We start from the raw sequence: 17,006 nt of genomic DNA on the forward strand, positions 1-17,006 counted from the left end.
CTGGGGGTGGCTGCCCCTGGCTCAGGTGGAAAGACGATTGGGATCGATTAGTAATGCCTGCCACTGATACGGCAGGGAGTGCGAGGGAGGGCAGGCGATTGACCCCGGCCTCCCACCACTCTGCGTATCAACAGACATGGTGATTTGTCGGTGGGTTCTGCACACAGGATGGAACTGGGAAGCGACCCACTCAACCTTCTGCAGCCAGATCCCCCCTGCTCAGCCTTCTCTCCTCCACTTGGTGTAGAGTCGGAACTTGGATCCTGTTCAGGCTCCCATTGCCTGTGCACAAAACCAGGTTCTCCGTTGAGGGTCCGTGGGGAGAAAGCGGCTAAATTAAACTCAGTTCAGCAGTGACGGGTGCATAAGGCAAGTGGGTGGACGTGCAAATGGACACTAGAACAGCAGATAGCACTCCCCCAACTGTCCAGCCTGCACCTGCCTCTCTCAGAAATAAGAGGAGACAGCCTGGCTCGCTGGGGGCCCAGCATGAACTCACGGCTCAGGGGGTGCGGAAAAAGCCATGCCCATCTTTGCAGCTGTGGGTTGGCACATTAGCAAAATATCCACAAAATATAGGCTTGGGGAAATCATCCTATAAAACGGAATGAACCATTATCCAAAAGAAAATTGCTCAATCGTTAAAGGGATTTTTTTTTAACCATTCAAATCTCCCCGGCCCTGATCCCCACAAGCCCTGCCCAGGGCGCAGGATGTAGGGGGCGAATGTGGGGTTGTTCGCGCTTTCTTATCTCCCTTTGCTCTGGGTGAGGCTCTCGTGGCAACTAGGAGTGGAGGGATATAAAGATATAAATATTCTGGCTTAGTTTAAGACGGATGCGGGTTTGAAGTTGCCGTTGTTGACAAAGGCTTGCTCCCTGCCGTGATGTGTTCAAGGTATTTAACAAGCAGGCAAATCTATAACAAGACAGAAGGCATATTATTTTTCACGAAAGATGACCCTCCAATCCCAGTCCCTTCAAAATACACTCTGTTTTTGTCTTTCCTGCAAGGGTGGAAAACTTCAGGGTTTTACACACAAGAAAGGAAAAAATAAAGTGCATAAATTATGAACAATCCCAAACAGAAGGAAATATTTTTAACTGAGTCCAAGTTGCTGAAGTGCCTTTCACAGCTCCGTGCGCCCTGTGTCTGAGAACCACAGGGAGCGCGTGTCCCTCCCCTCCCCCGGGGTCACAGACAGTCCTGCTCCTGGGACAGGGGCTGATCCTGGCTGCTGCTGGGACCCCGAGCCAGGCACTGGTTCCAGGTCTTTGGAGACCAGCAGTTCTCATGGGTGCAGGCTCCTGTCCTGTGTTCCTCACGCGAGTCCTTGGCCAGGTGTCTGTTTCTCAGTCCAGGCCACGTGCAAGGCACCTGAGCGACAAAAACTCTGGGGACGCAGAAATGGACGACAGCAACTCTCGCCCTCGACACCCTTGAGTACCCGAAGTACAGTCAAGTGCCCAGGAGCTCGGTGGTGTTGCCTGTGGGAGCTCTGGGGGCCTGGGGCCTGGGCCACACACATACATGCATCCGCACATGCATGTACACACGTATGCACACACATGTACACGCGTGCTCACACACACACACAAGCAGTCTTTCTCCCAGAGGCCCTCAGAGATTTCTTTGTGTGTCTGATGCTGATGTTTTCACTCTTTCTGTCCTGCCATGTGGCAAGCAGCACACCGGGCACTCCGCGGGTGTGGCCTTGTGGACTCTCACTCACAGGCAAGGAGGACCAAGGCGCAACCCAAGACCCCTCTGCGGCCAACCAGGACCCGGCTCAGCGCTCCGGCCCCACACCCAGAGCCGTCTCTCAGGGACGACACAGGAACTGCCTGAGTAAAGGGATCACTTCCTTTGCAAAAGAGGAGACGAGGGCCCAGAGAGGGAACCTGACCTTCTTGGAACTGCACAGCACGGAGCTAAGCCTGGCGTCCGGGTCCGCCGGCCCCCAGGGCCCTGTGCACGGCTCCACGACACCCACACCTTCCCCATCCCTTGCCTCACCCACCCCCAACGCGCCACGTGGCTACCAAGTCACAAAACCATCTCAATGGAGGCACTGTAAATATTTTCCACTTGGTTTGCCCGTGAACAAGAGTCTTTCTCTGCCTCGCAGTTTTAGACAATTTACGCTTCCATTCTCAAAACAGATTTTTTATCCTAATAAAGGCTTTTATTACTATTATCCACCTGTCATTACACAGCATTAGACAATTACTGAGCGCAGGCTGACTCCCACCACGAACCCTCCCCCTGCTCGCGGGGGGGAGGGGCGCATGCACACAGAACATTCCATTAAAAAATAGAGATGAATCCTTAATTTTTTTTAAAGCACTGCCAAGGCTGCTACCTACGCCTTTTAAAACTTTGTTGTGAAAAGTGGCTGGCGTGAGCCAGAGGGAGACAAGGAAGCGGAGTGGGCTACAACCCGTCTCCTGCCCCGCTTTGATTGCCACGCGATTGACAAAATAATTTGTACCCGTCGATGCTCATGAAGGGAATTTTACAATGGATTTGCCAAGCAGATTTTTAATTTTAATCAGTAATGAAAAAATGACAACATGGATCACAACAAGACGTCAGCGCCTGAACGGCCTTGCCGGCCCCGCCAGGCGGCCTCCACCGGGGAGCGGCACCTCCGCGAACATCAATCACTCGTCACTCGTCTCAAATTCCTGTACATCTTCGGGGTTTAATTAGACATTAAGTTCTTTACCCGCAATTTGCAGAACTGTCACTTACCCAAAGTGCAAGACGCTGAAAAAATGCTCCACGAATGTTTGTCCCCTTGCTAGCAAAAGAGCACGGGGAGCAAGTTCAAGTCCTGGCCCCATCACATACCAGCCAGCTGGGGGGCCCTGAGTCACGTGACCGCTATGAGTGTTTGCTGTCAGCAGATGCAGAAACGGTTCAGTCCATCCAACCCACTTCTGAGCATGAATTGTAACAATGTATCTAACATCCCTGTGAGGGAATCCTGCAAGGCCCCCCTGGCTTCCCCGCCCTTTCTCTCCATCACCGCCTGCAGAGAACCAGGAACTACCCCACCTCTTGCAAGAGGGCTGTAGGGCACCACGGCTCACTAGGCTAATCCTCCGCCTTGCGGCGCCAGCACACCAGGTTCTAGTCCCGGTCGGGGCACTGGATTCTGTCCCGGTTGCCCCTCTTCCAGGCCAGCTCTCTGCTGTGGCCAGGGAGTGCAGTGGAGGATGGCCCAAGTGCTTGAGCCCTGCACCCCATGGGAGACCAGGAGAAGCACCTGGCTCCTGCCATTGGATCAGCGCAGTGCGCCGGCTGCAGCGGCCATTGGAGGGTGAACTAACGGCAAAAGGAAGACCTTTCTCTCTGTCTTTCTCTCTCACTGTCCACTCTGCCTGTAAAAAAAAAAAAAAAAAAAAAAAAAGAGGGCTGCAGGGAAACACTGGGGCACAGCTCAGCATCCCAGTCCCCTGCCGTCCCCAGAGGCGCTCAGCAGGGAGTGCATTTTGCTCTCTGTGGCCTTGGCTCTGTGCAAAACACCTAAAGCTGGGTCTGTTTTGAAAGCCTCAGGGCCTTGGGGTACTCATCCTGTTTGGTTTTTCTGGGCCAGAGGAGACAGACAGGTGGATAGCTGGTTTCACATCTCAGGGACGGACAGCAGGCTGCAGGCCGAGCCTGCCAGGGCTGCCCCAGCTCTGCGCTCGCGTGCCCCACGCTCCGGAAGCAGAGTGGGAAATAGACAGGCTCGTCTCCTTTAAGGGAGCCCTGGCTTTCCAAGGCACACTGCTTAGACGAATATAAAAGGTGGATTGTGAAAAGCCATTACTCAGAGACAAGAAATGCACCCCGGGCAACCTCAGGAGCAAGGCGGATTCTCTCGCGGAAGTGTCTCAAGTGAGCCGGACTCCCCACCCCTGAGATCGGGGGTCGGGGACTGGGGTGGGGCACCCAGTGAGGACGCGCTCACTTTCCACACAAGACCCCAGCTGCCAGCAGTAAACCGACCACCCACCCCGTCACGACAGACAAACGGCCCTTTGCCATTTCACACCCGCCCCCCCATGACCTGTCCTCACCTGGGCGATCCCACTGCCTTGCAGGAGCCGGGCGCCGCCTTGTGCCGCCCTGGCCACCCCCGCAGTCTCGCCTCCCCAGCGAGCGCGGGGTCCTTTCCAGGAAGGACACAGCCTGGCCCGCCTGGGTGGCAGACGCACAGCCCAGCTCCCAGGAGGCAAGAGGCGGCTGGAACTGAGCCAGCCCGGCCGGGGCTGGGGCTCGGAGGCTGGGGCCGGGCTGCTGTGTGACACTGGCGAGGCTTTGCCCCTCTCCAGGCCCCGGCTCCCTCTCCCGAAAACCTAAGGAGGAGCTGCTCAGGCTGGCCACGAAAACCCCCTCCACCCCTTGTTCATCTCTGGGCCTGTGAAGCCACGAATGGAAGGGAAAAAATGTTCTTGCAGAAAAGGTGAGGTAAAGCAAACATAGGGTTTTAGCATCCGCAGACCTGGCTTAAAATCCCAACCCTGCTTGTGCGCACACATCTGTGGATTGGCTTCCTGTACTCACTGCGCCCACAGGGTCACCTCCTCCAGGAAGCCCTTGCTGATGCCTCTTTCCCTGGGCTCTGGGCAGGGCTCTCCGGGCCTTCCCCGGACGGCTCCCTCACGACATTCGTAGCAGCAGCGCTTGGTCCCTTCACATCCTGTTTCTGAAGCTGCCTCAGCCTCTCTCATTCCGGCCTCTGGCAGCCAACACCTGGGACTCCCCCGGAGACTACCTGAGCCACCGCACCTGCCTTGGGAGAGCCCAGTGCCTGGGGGCTTCCTTAACCAGTGCCAGGCCCTAGCGCCCCTCGCCTGGAGTCAGGATGAGCTGTGAGTGCCACGTGTGCTCTGGGCTCTGCAGGGGACCAGGCCGAGGCAGGAGTCCCTACAGTGGCCTCTCCTGCCGGGACCAGTGGCTTCTGGGAGCGCTTCTTTAACAAGTGGCCTAACACACAGGTCCCACCTGCATTTCTGGACAGCAGTCAGCGTGCTGCCCACTAAGGAGATGCACAGCCTGTTGTTAGATCTGCCTGGGCCTGGCTCAGCGAGCGCCGCCCGTGGCACAGAGCAGCCAGCGTGTCTGGCAGTCCAGCCTCCGCGAGAGTGGAGATCTTTCTATCTCTCGATCTTCAGCCTCGGTGCCTGCCCCGCCGTGGGCTCTCGACAAACATTTACCGACCAGATGAGCACATGTGGCTGCCCACACACTGCCACGAAACACCTACTCTCTGTTTAAAGTCAGCCGGGCTCCGGCACCCCGCCCAGGCCCGGGACACGTGGTGGGGATGGAGAGCAGCTTAGACCCGCCTCGGCCAGGCCAAGTGCATCATCGGCGGCACCCACAGAGGACGCCGCCGGGCAGCATCACCCTGGGCGACCTCCTGGCACTGTGGGAACAATGGCTGGGCCAGGAGACGCTGGCGTCTGTGGGCCGGGGCGGGCTGGGTCAGCAGGTTCACACTCTGCAGGCAGCAGCGTGAGTGCCGGCATAGTGGGGCTTTGTCCCGGCTCCCAGCACCCTGGGCGGCCCACGTCCACCTTCCAGCTCCGGGAGGCTCCTTCCGGGCATGGGAAACCCCAGGGCTTCGGGGCTGACAGAGCCTGGTCCCCGGAGCCACCTGCCAGTGCCTGTCCCTGCAGCTGGCACAAAGCAGTCCTATTCCCTGGCCATTTGCAAAGAGGGCTGTGATGGGGACCATGGGCAAGAAGGTGGGGATCCCCATCTATTGAGCACCTACTGTATACGAAGCTCTGGGCTGTGCACTTCCTGTTCCTTCCCCCACTCACCACTCTGCAATGGACGTGTGCTCGCACCTGTATGCAGATGGGCAGACTGAGGCTCTGAGCTGCCCGTGGGCAGCCTTAGGATCCCGAAGGCCTGTGCTCTTCCCCTCCCCCAGCTGGAACCCAGTTCCCTCAACTGCCCCTTAGACAGCCACCCCCACCCACCTCCCACCTGTGCAGGGCAGACCCGGCTGGGAGGAGGAGGTGTTTGGGCCCCAGCAGCGCCTGCCCCAGCACACTTTGTGTACCCGAATCCCACCTGCCTCAGCCTCTCACCCTTCCAGAACACAGGGAACCAAAACTTCTCCTCTCGTGGCCCTGAGGCCCGGTCTGGTCAGTCTCTTCTCCCAAGAAGGGGAGGGGACAGCCCCAAGCCTGGCCTCACTCTCCACCAGCCTCCAGCCCATGACCCTCAAGGGACAGACGCCTGGTGACCCCTCCTGCTCAGAGACTCGGGCAGAAACCGTCCCTGGGTCTCACCCCAGCCTCCTCCTGTGACCCGAGCCTCGGTGTCCCCAGGCGGAAGCCCTGCCCCAGGCTGCTTGCGTTCAAGCCGGCCCCGCCCACAGCTGTGCTCGCTCACCTGTGGGGACCCGGCACATGCACTCGGCAGAGCATCCAAACCAGGACTTCCTCCTCTAAAAGCCGGGGGCCACAAACAGAGGGTCTTCACCAACAGGAGACGGCGAGGCATGGGACGATTGCAGGAGGCATGGGACGATTGCGCGCGGCCTCCATGCTGGGGGCTAAACGGGCAGCTCCCCTAACCCCAGCCATGTGGCCTGGACCTCGCTCAGCCTCGGCTGCACCCTCTGTGTCCTGGGTGGGGTAACGCGGCTGCCTTGCGGGTCTGTTGGGGACATCACAGGAGGGCAGCACCCACAGAGACTTCCTGCGACACCCTCCTTGTCCTCGCCTCTCCAGGCCTGGTCCTGCCGCTGACTAGCTAAGGGGGGTCCCACACATGCTGGCGACCTTGCCTGAGCTCTGGTCTCTTCCTCAGCTCAGTGGGAACACAGACTTCTGTGCCACAGGCACTGTGAGGACGAAGCAGGAATGGCAAAGCTGAGGCACCTGGCCTCCCCGACTCAGCGGGTACCCCCGTCTGCTGTCCCCTCACCCTGGGCAGATCAAGGCAGTATCTGTGGTCCTCGGACAGCGATGGCCACCACCCATGGCACGCGGTGCACACTCCACACGCAACCACGAGGGGTATCCACTGCTTCCCAACTCACGGCTCAGCCACTCTCTCTGGCAGCTTGAAATTGGCCAGGGTGGAAGCATTTACACCACCAAGATTGGCAAGTCCCACGCTCGGCATCACACCAGGATTACAGCGCCCATGACCTTGACAGCATGTGTAGCTGCCAGCCTAGCAAAGGCACCGCCCAGCCCGAGACCCCAGCCCCAGGTCTGCAGGGTCCCAGCTCACAGATGAGCAAACGCAGGCCCAGGAGGTCTCGCCTTCCACAGAGCAGGATCCCACATCTCAGCACAGCCCAGAGCCCTCCCGCAGGGTGACGTGCGTCAATCAAAACTGCGGGGCGCCTGCAGAAAGTCCGGGCGAGCCTACCCTGACTGCCCCGGAGGCATGACAGTTCCCAAACAGAGGGAGGCAGGGCCAGTCCAGCGCCCAGTGGACACGACCTCAGCAGCGAGCAGCCCAAGCCCGTCGGTCCACACGAGAGCTCCGTGGGGCCGGGTCAGCAGCAGCACAGCCCGCGTGCAGGGGAGATGCTGAGCCAGGCAGAGAGCCCTGCCTGCAGCCCTGCAGCCTTCTGCTGGCCACGGGGAGGGGAGCAGCTGCTGGGGAAAAAGGGGGCAAACACTCAAGTCTCGCTCCAGCTGCCCAGGACGCCACAGCCCCTCCTGCCTATCCCTCCCCAGGGCTGCGGCCTCCAGGGGCCTCCCTTCCCCTCACTCAGACACACACGGAGTGGAGACCCTGCTGGGCGTTCCAGGCCCAGGGACGCCCGTGGGCTTCCAACCCATCTTCCCCCACGGCTTGCTTCTTGGCTTGCACCTGACAGCTCCCTCCCCTCGCCTCCTCCCCCTCTGCTGCCCGCCTTTCCCTTCTCTTCCATCCTAGGGGCTGACTCGGGTGGAACCCTGACCCCAGGGCAGGCTCCCAGCACAGTGCTCATGCCCCACGTCTCCTGTCTCCGGCACCCTCAGAGGTGAGGGTGGCATGCTACTAAGAGGGAAGTGGCTTAGCCAGGCCACTTGGCTCAGCAGCGAGAGATCGGCCCAGGAGTCCTGGGCACAAAGGCAGCCCAGAGATCCATGCTGGGTGAGGGAAGGAAGGGAAGAGGGCGGGTGGGTATTTTCAAGTTCAGACTTCATCTGCTCCCTGTCCTGCACCAAGCCCTTCGATACAGCCGTGGTCGGCGAGCTCGAGCCTAAGCCCCTTGTCGGCATTCAAGGCCTCCCTGGCTGCTCCTGCCCCTCCGTGGCCTCTTCTGTCCCACTGCCCGTGTAGCACCGGTGGTCCCATCAGGTCATGCTCATGTGAGCACATACAAGCATACCCATGCAGATGCACACACACACACGTGCACACACACAGCACACAGCCTGCTGGGCCAGCCGTGCTCACGCGCACACACACACACAGATACACGTACACACATGTGCACACACAGCACACAGCCTGCTGGGCCAGCCGTGCTCACGTGCACACACACACAGATACACATACACACATGTGCACACACAGCACACAGCCTGCTGGGCCAGCCGTGCTCATGTGCACACACACACAGATACATGTACACACACAGCACACACAGCACACAGCCTGCTGGGCCAGCCGTGCTCACGTGCACACACACACAGATACACGTACACACATGTGCACACACAGCACACAGCCTGCTGGGCCAGCCGTGCTCACGTGCACACACACACAGATACATGTACACACACAGCACACACAGCACACAGCCTGCTGGGCCAGCCGTGCTCACGTGCACACACACACAGATACATGTACACACACACATGTGCACACACACAGCACACAGCCTGCTGGGCCAGCCGTGCTCACATGCACACACACACAGATACACGTACACACACAGCACACACAGCACACAGCCTGCTGGGCCAGCCGTGCTCACGTGCACACACACGCAGATACATGTCCACACATACAGCACACCGCCTGCTGGTCACGAACATGCATGTGCACACACGCACAGACATCATTCATGGGTAGAGGTCTGTCTATTTTCCTAAATTCCTCTGAAACTTCGGGCTTCCAGAGCTTATCACCTAACATAGCTTCCACCATGTCTGCTCTGTTCAGTCGTCTTAGGCGTGAAAGGCCAGCAGAGTTGCTCAACACTGCACAAGCGCAGCTCAGCCCCTCGCTTTATTTAGCTAGACGCTCTCAGGAGCTGCTAAAGGGCTCTCAGAACATACTTGTTTGTTTGGGGGGAGAATTGACCGACTCATTCGCCAGATCAAACCATTCACTCTTCCAGAAACACTCCTGACCCCGCCTAGGTGCCAGGTGCACCCTGGGGGCTGACACCCAGAGCAGGGCAGGAGCCCGGAGCAGCGGTCACTGCTCAGCACAGACCTCCCGAGGGCCACTGCATACCAGGGCCCGAGCCAGGCTCTGCGGGGAGACAGCTGGACACAGGGAGCTGGGCATGAGGGCGGCCTGAGGGAGGGGCCCCGCACCTGGGAGAGATTTAGCTACAAGATCACAAGGTCAGACCCCACAGGACAGCGACGCTCGGGGAGTGACCAGGGAAGGCCCACAGCTGTGTGCGTCCCTGTGCCCACTCCGGCACAGGCCACGAGCCACACGACTGTCCCCTTAACCCGAGAGCTGTGAGAGAGCTCTCCCTGCGTCTTGTGCCTACCCCAGCCCCTGACAGATGACCGGCTGCCGGCCTGCAGGACAGCAGAGGTGCTGGGAGGCGGGGCTGTCCCCAGGACCCCCCTCTCCCCCTTCAGCAGCCGTCAGAGGTTCCAGGAGACGGAGCCACTGCCCAAGGCTGGTGGGCAGTGGGAGGCAAGGCAGGTGGGGAGCCCAGTCTCACTCCCCTGGACTCTGTCCACTACTAGGCTCTGGCAGTCATAAGAGGTGACCGTGAAAACCAGGACAATGACCACGAGGACACCAAGGCCTGAGGCGACTGCTTCCCACCAGGCAGGCACAGCACCAGGCATCTGATGCTTGCTAACTCATTTCATCCTCACCACCGTGGTGGGGGGCGGGGACATGCTCTCGTGCCCATTTGACAGATGATGACACTGAGGCAACAGAGGGTAGCACTCGGTCCATGCGCTGTGGCAGTGGAGGGCCAGCCAGCCATGCCCTGCCGGAGCCCTGTAGGGGCCATCAGCCGGGAGGGGCCATCAGCCGGGAGGGGTGGGCAGGGGCTGGACAAGGCAGCCGGAGGAAGTCGGCTCCACCTTGGGGAAGCCACCACGGACACACACCAGAGCCTGCGGAAGATGGACAGGAGCAAGGGCAGGGTCCATCCCCAGATCAGGGCCACACCTGGGGCAGGAGGCTGGACTCCCACACCCAGCCACCGGCAAGGGGGGCTCAGCCTGGGGGCCACGTCCAGCGCATGGCGTGCAGGAGCTGCGTGACCGGAGGGCGCGGTGGAGCCCTTCTGTGCCCAGAGGCTCCTGCCGAGAACGGAGACGGAGATGCTGGAAGCCTCTGTACAGCTCCGTGTCTCCCGCGGGGCTCCACGCTTAGGACAGCAGCACCCGGTTCTCCGGGAAGAAGGCAGAGCCTTCCAGAAAGCTCCATGGTCCGACACCCCAGCTCATCTAGCTGAGCTGAGTCCCTAGGGAGGAGGCTGAAAGGAGGCAGCATTGCCTCAGACCCCGGGGAGCCCCCATGCTGGCTCTGAGCGCGCCCTTGGCCTCATGCAAACCCCGCACTCTGCATGGGGCCTTCACCAGCCTTGTCTCGGGGACCCCCCCACGGCAGCTCCCCATCGACGCCTCATCCTCCCATGTTACAGAGGGAGAGACGGAGTCTCAGGTGCCTGACGCCGCCCAGTGACGGACACAGCCGAGGACAGGCCGGGATGCGAAGCCGACCAGCAGGACCCCAAAGTGAGCCCCACACGCCCCGGGAACCGTGTGTTCCTGGGGCTCGCCAGTGCCGGGAACGAGACGCGCTCCCCGGCAGGAAGCAGGCCAGAGCAGAAGCGTGGGCTGCCGATCATCGGAGGAGCATATGCCCGCCACGGCTGGAACCGCGGCATGCTCGTTTTTCCCAACCCCCGCCCCTCCCCGCACTTAATATTTTGCATGTTCCCCTGTCAAATGCTGCAAGCATCCTCATTGCCATGTTGCACAAGCCCCCGAGATATTTTCTGTCTCGTGTCTTCTCCCACAGAGCGGCTGTCTTCTGAGCCAGGAATGGACCGAGCGAGAAAGTCTTGCAAGTCCTCCAGCCACTCACACATCCAGCACCGTTGCCTGCACAGAGCAGCATTCGGGCCCAGTTCACCCGGCAGACGCCCACATTATGCAATGAGCCAGAGCGCAATCAGCAGGGCGTGCGAGGTGCACGGCTGGACGGGGCATCCTGGGCTTCCGGGGGAGCCCTGGGGGCTGGGAGCAGGCACAGCCAGGCCACACCTGCCCCAGGGACCGCACCTGCAGGAGACTCACATTCAAGGTGGAAGTGAGGGGCCAGCACCGTGGCATAGTGGGCCTGGCCTCCACCTGCAGTGCTGGCATCCTATATGGGTGCTGGTTGGAGTCCCGGCTGCTCCTCTTCCGACCCAGCTCTCTGCTGTGGCCTGGGAGAGCAGTAGAAACGGCCCAAGCTCTTGGGCCCCTGCACATGCACCGGAGACCAGAAAGAAGCTGCTGGCTCCCGGCTTCGGATCAGTGCAGCTCCGGCCGTTGTGGCCATGTGGGGAGTGAACCAGCGGATGGAAGACTCTCTCTCTGCCTCTCTGTAATTCTGCCTTTCACGTTAAATAAATAAATCTTAAAAAAAAGGAGGAAGTGAGCCCCTGAAGCTGCAGGGTACCCCTGGTTCTCCCCATCCCCTCTGCCTCCACACCCACCCGGCCTCCCCACCCTGTCCTGCACCCGCAGCCGGCCGGGGCGTCTTCCTGAGGTCCACAGCCACCTTCTGATTCAGTGTCGCCTACAGGAAGACCTGAGCAGAGCAGAGAAGCCCCTGAAGCCCCTCCCCCCCTTGTCCAGACCTAACCAAGTGCCCTCCCGGCGCTCACTGTCCGTCCACACATGCACACACACACACGTGCACAGGCCCTGGGCACCCACCTCTGTCCCTGTCCGCTCTCCTGTCTCTTGGACAAGCAGCCCAGAGCCTGCAGGTGTGGGGTCCTGTCAGCTTCACCCTACACCTAAAAACTCCAGAGCCCACGATCACCAGCTCCTTGCCCTGGCTTCTCTCCCCTCCTGTGCGGGATCCGTCCAGGGTGACTAAAATCCAGGAAGACTGAGTCAGACCTGTGGGTGTGGCCAGAGAATCTGGCTGCTGCTTTTTTTAAGATTTATTTGTGGATTTGAAAGGCAGAGTGATAGAGAGGAAGAGACAAAGAGAGAGAGAGAGGAGTGGGGTGGGGAGGCAGATCTTCCATCCAAGGGTTCACTCCCCAAACAGCCGCAGCAGCCAGGGCTGGGCCAGGCTGAAGCCAGGAGCCAGGAACTCCGCTGCATCTCCCACAGGGGTGGCAGGGACCTGAGTATGCGAAGCGTCCCCGGCCGCCTCCAAGGTGCATTAGCAGGGAGCTGGATCCCAACGGAGTGGCCGGGCCTGAAGCAGGGCTCCCTCGGACGTGGGGTGCCAGCATGCCGAGTGAGGACTCCGCACGCGGTGCAGCGGCGCCGTCCCCAGGACCCAGGCTTGTTGAGCGCCTTCTCGTTGGTTTGCGTAGACACTGGAGGTAGAAACCCACGAGCGGCAGGCGCCCTGGTGCCTAGGTTTAGGCACTCCTTTCCCACAGCCCAGCCTCCACGTCTGTCAGCATCACTGCCGGGATTTCTCACACCGCTCAGGACAGTGTGCGTTCCAGACCTTTCTAGAAGCAAGCCAGGCCCTCTGTCGGGTTCACTCCTCTTCCAAGAAGACCTGTGAGTCTGGCTACGGCGGAGCGTGTTGGCCTTCGGATGGCGCAACCACCAGCTGACTCCCAAGTGGCTCCCGCCCAAGAGCCAGGCGGCCGAGCCCCGAATCGGGAGAGGCAGCAGTGGTGGGTGAGTGCTGTTGGTTCACACCACCGGCTGTGGGGGCTTCGCTCAGCGGCGGTAGACAACCAGACCCTCACACCTTATGAATGACTCGCTGAGGCTCCGCCCCGTCCAAAGGGATAAGCCACATCCCCACGCGGAATCTCCTGACCCTGGGCGGCTCCCAGGGAGCAGGTGCGAGGGGGTAGAGACCCCTACTCTGCCGCTTCTTCATTCCACGGCGCGTTTTCCCTTAAAGCACAAGGGTTCTTTCGCCCAGGGAAGTGAAGGAAGGCTCGCCTCTGCACAGTGAGACGCACACAACATCATCATGTTCTGTAATGACTGCTCAGAGAAAAATCATGTTTTCTTCACAAAGAGCCTCCTCGCCCTTTTTCTGTCTCCCAAATCAACCCAAACCGCAAGAATTATGAAAAATACAGCCTCCAACGTGCTATTCAATCTGTCAGATTTGCAGTCCTTCATTATACGCGTAATCACAATAAATAAAACATAAGGCTGAGTGAGCGGAGCAAAGTTCACCACGGAGAGAGGCCTGCAGCCCATCTGCCCGTGAGAACTGCTGGCCACGGTGAAGCGGGGAAGTCACCCGGGAGCAGGGGGTCGGAGGCCCCGCCCAGCCAGGGGACGCCGCGACTCAGAGCCCACCAGAACCAGCGCTGCAATCTCGGGACCCAAGCTGAGCAAAGTCCTTCCCACACACTTGCTCAAACTCCTCCAAGGCAACAGATTTGCACTTGCTTTTAAGAATTCTTTTCACTCAGAGAAAGAAAGAGTTTACCGTGCCTGAGCTCTTGAATGCCAGGCAGCGTGGTGGTCACGTGGCAAACCGCATCCCCACGCTGCCTGACAACCCCAAGTGATGGGCACGGCCCTGGTGGCCGGAGTGTGGGCTGCAGAATCCAGACAGAACCAGATCTGAAGCCCCGTCCGTTGCAGCGTGAACTCAATGCCCCCTCAGCAAATGCTGCCGGATGACAAAATGTCTCGCTCTCGCGATCTCCCTCTCCTCTGCCTTCCCACCGTCACACATCCCAATCCGTAAGATGGGGGAGGGGCAGGAGAGGCACAGGGACGAAGACACCACTTGGAACGCCGCCGGCATCGCACAGCGGAGCAGCTGAGGCCAAGCCCCGCCTCCACTCCCTGGAGGCAGCAGGTCGTGGCCCAAGTACGTGGGTCCCTGCCACCCACACGGGAGACCCAGATGGAGTTCCCAGCTCCTGGCACTGGCCTGGCCCAGCCCCAACTGTTTCAAGTCTTCAGAAAGTGAACCAGCGAATGGAAGGGGTGTGTGTGTGTGTGTGTGTGTGTGTGTTTGCCTTTCAAACAACTATAAATAAGTAAATGCCATGAAGGGTTTAGCCCTAATCAGACTGAGCTCACAGTTCCCAAGGGGGAGCCAAGCCAAGCTTATGTCTTCTAGGCTGATGGACCCTCACACGGCCAAGCAGCATTCCTGTCACTGTGCTCAGAACACAACCAAGCCTCATGCCCCAATTCCCCAGGCCTGGGGAAGACACACAGACCTCCCTCCTGGGGAGGGGTGGGCCTCCAGGGACCGGGCCCCAGCAGGAAGTCGTCAGAGCAGCTCCAGGGGCCCACAGAGGAGCTGGGTGTGGTGCCGGGCCATCGAAGGCTCTGGGGCGGCCAGCAGCAGCCAGGATGCAGAGCACAACCTGGCCCTGGACAGCTCTGGGCCCTCGCTGCGTTCTCGCCAAGAGCACGAGGTTTTAGGGGACAGGCTGCCCCAGCCGGGCACCTGCCGTTCCCTCCCAGTGACATCACTGATCAGTGAACACTAACGGGACGTTGCAGCTCCAGCCCACTCCTGCACAGTGCCTCCAACGACTGCCCTAGAACAAGTCGCATCACAGAGCTTGTAACTCGGGGCCCCCAGCTCCGATGGGCTCACGGAGAGTGGACATCAGCAGGGGCCATTGCTGGGAGGGCCACGCCAAAGGAGATCTTGTCTAGGAGCCCAAGGCAAACACCCACCACGTACCCCACAGTGCCAGGCACAAGGCACCCTGTCGTACTTGTGGGAAGAACGAATGCAGGGAGGAAGGCGCTGAGTGTCCCGCCAGGGACTTTCATGCACTGCTCCTCCTTTGATAAAGAAACAGCGCTCGGTTCGCTGAGCCTGATTCCCGGTCTACACAGTGGCGATCACATGACCTGCCTCACAGTGCTGGAAGGTTAGGAGACCAGTCCTGGGTCTATGCGTCCACAGCAATCGGTATAATTCAGTCAAGTTCAGCAAAGACTAACTCCCCATCGGCGTGACCACTTGCTACCATTCGTTCAGCCTCAGCGCTGTGGCTTGCTGGTCTCGCTGATCTTCGTGACACTCCTTTTGTTAGACGTGGGATTTCCCTGCTCCACCATATTTACAAGAGCTGCAGAAGGAAGAAGCCTGACACAGTTAACACCGTACCTTCCACTCTACAGGAACACCAGACCCACTGCTCCGAGGGGCCCACCCTGTCCAGACGAGGCCGTCCTGAGCGACAAGCCCCTCTGACACATAGCTGGCTGGCGGCACAGGGACCTGCCCAGGCTCTGTGTCTTCGCTCAGATGGGAGCTGGAGCTGAGGGAGCTGGCAGCGTAGCAGCAGAGGGGCCCTGCGTGCCCTGAGCATGCACACCAGCCTGTGCTGTAATTGCAATTCCAAGCCTAGAGCCAGCGCGAGGTGGAGCAGCTAAGCCTGGAGCCCCTCGCAGACTGGGGGTGCTCGAAGCTGGCTGGAGCCACTGACTCGCAGCAGAGCCAGACAGGAACTCTGAAGGAAAGCATCCCCCACGGAGGCCCACAGGACGCCTGCAGATTAAAGAACGCCAGCAATGAACCCACCGGGTAGATCACAGACAGGAGGAGGCGAGGATCATGAGAGGCCGTGGATAAGAACAACAAAGATCTGCACAAGGTCAGTGCAGTGTGTCCTGTAAACAGCAACGCATGGGCGTCTAAAGGGCGCGCGGGGCGTGCAAAGAGGCATCGGATTCGCCAAGACGGCCGATCCACAGCAGGCTCTCGGGAGCGACCGAGCTACGAAGAATAATCAATGGGAATTGTGATGGATATTTTTTTAAATTCAGTGGTTGACAAGTAGATTGAACACAACTGAAAATAATATGCATGAACCTGAGCATAGCATCTGATTACACGACCCAGAATCCAGTGTCAGGAGACAAGGAGAGCATGAGAGAGTAGAGGCCAGAATGGGAAGCTGTGACGTGTGCCAAGCAGAGTCCCCGAAGGAGAGTGCAGACGATACCGGGAGAGAGGCAGTGGCTGAGAACTTTCCAGATCAGATAGGAGACGAATTCCAAGGTCTGGAGTCGCAGCAAAGCCCTGGAAGGGTGGGATGGCCTAGACCCTCTCAGGCATCCGCAGTGAATCCCGAAAGCATCAAGGACGCGCTAAGATTTCAGAGTGGCCAGACGGACAGAAGAGATGGCCTTGCAGGCAGTGGCAAGGCTGCCAGCAAACTCCCGCACCAGCAACAGCAGCCACAAGACGGGCAGCGCGGTGCAGAGCGTGCAGGTGCCATCACCACCAACCCAGGGCTGTGTGCACCACAGAACTGCAGTGCCCGGGCAGAAGTCAGAAAAAGATGTGCTCAGACAGCGGCCTTGGCGGTGAAGGAGCAGGGAACGAAGTAACCACAGAACAGTGTGCGGGGCAAGAAGCAGCGGCGAGGGACTGGGGTGTGGCGCAGGGGGCTGAGCCGCCGCCCCAGCTGCCCCACGTCCTATCCAGCTCCCTGCTGTGGCCTGGAAAAGCAGGAGGAGATGGCCCAAGTCCTTGGGCCCCTGCACCCATGTGGGAGACCCTGAAGAAGCTCCTGGCTTCAGATAGGTGCAGCTCTTGCTGTTGCAGCCATCTCGGGAGTGAACCAGTGGATCGAAGACTTTTCTGTCTCTCCCTCTCTCTGTAGCTCTACCTCTCAAATAAATAAAGCCTTTAAAAATTCAATA

General features: G+C 59.5%; 1 long non-coding RNA gene across 2 annotated transcripts in view; it reads right to left on the reverse strand.

The window, feature by feature from the left end:
* Positions 1–669: 669 nt before the first annotated feature.
* Positions 670–17,006, reverse strand: part of LOC127487982 (uncharacterized) — a 67,482-nt gene continuing 51,145 nt past the window's right edge. For both annotated transcript variants that reach the window (XR_016226820.1, XR_007915363.3), the window contains exons 3-4: positions 15,880–16,074; positions 670–918 (exon numbers count right to left, since the gene is read on the reverse strand). This is a non-coding gene — a long non-coding RNA (uncharacterized LOC127487982). The remainder of the gene's footprint in view (positions 919–15,879; positions 16,075–17,006) is intronic.

The sequence above is a fragment of the Oryctolagus cuniculus genome, chromosome 20 (assembly GCF_051225735.1).
Source record: "Oryctolagus cuniculus isolate XC-2025 breed Fujian yellow rabbit chromosome 20, ASM5122573v1, whole genome shotgun sequence".
In the NCBI taxonomy this organism is placed as follows: domain Eukaryota; kingdom Metazoa; phylum Chordata; class Mammalia; order Lagomorpha; family Leporidae; genus Oryctolagus; species Oryctolagus cuniculus.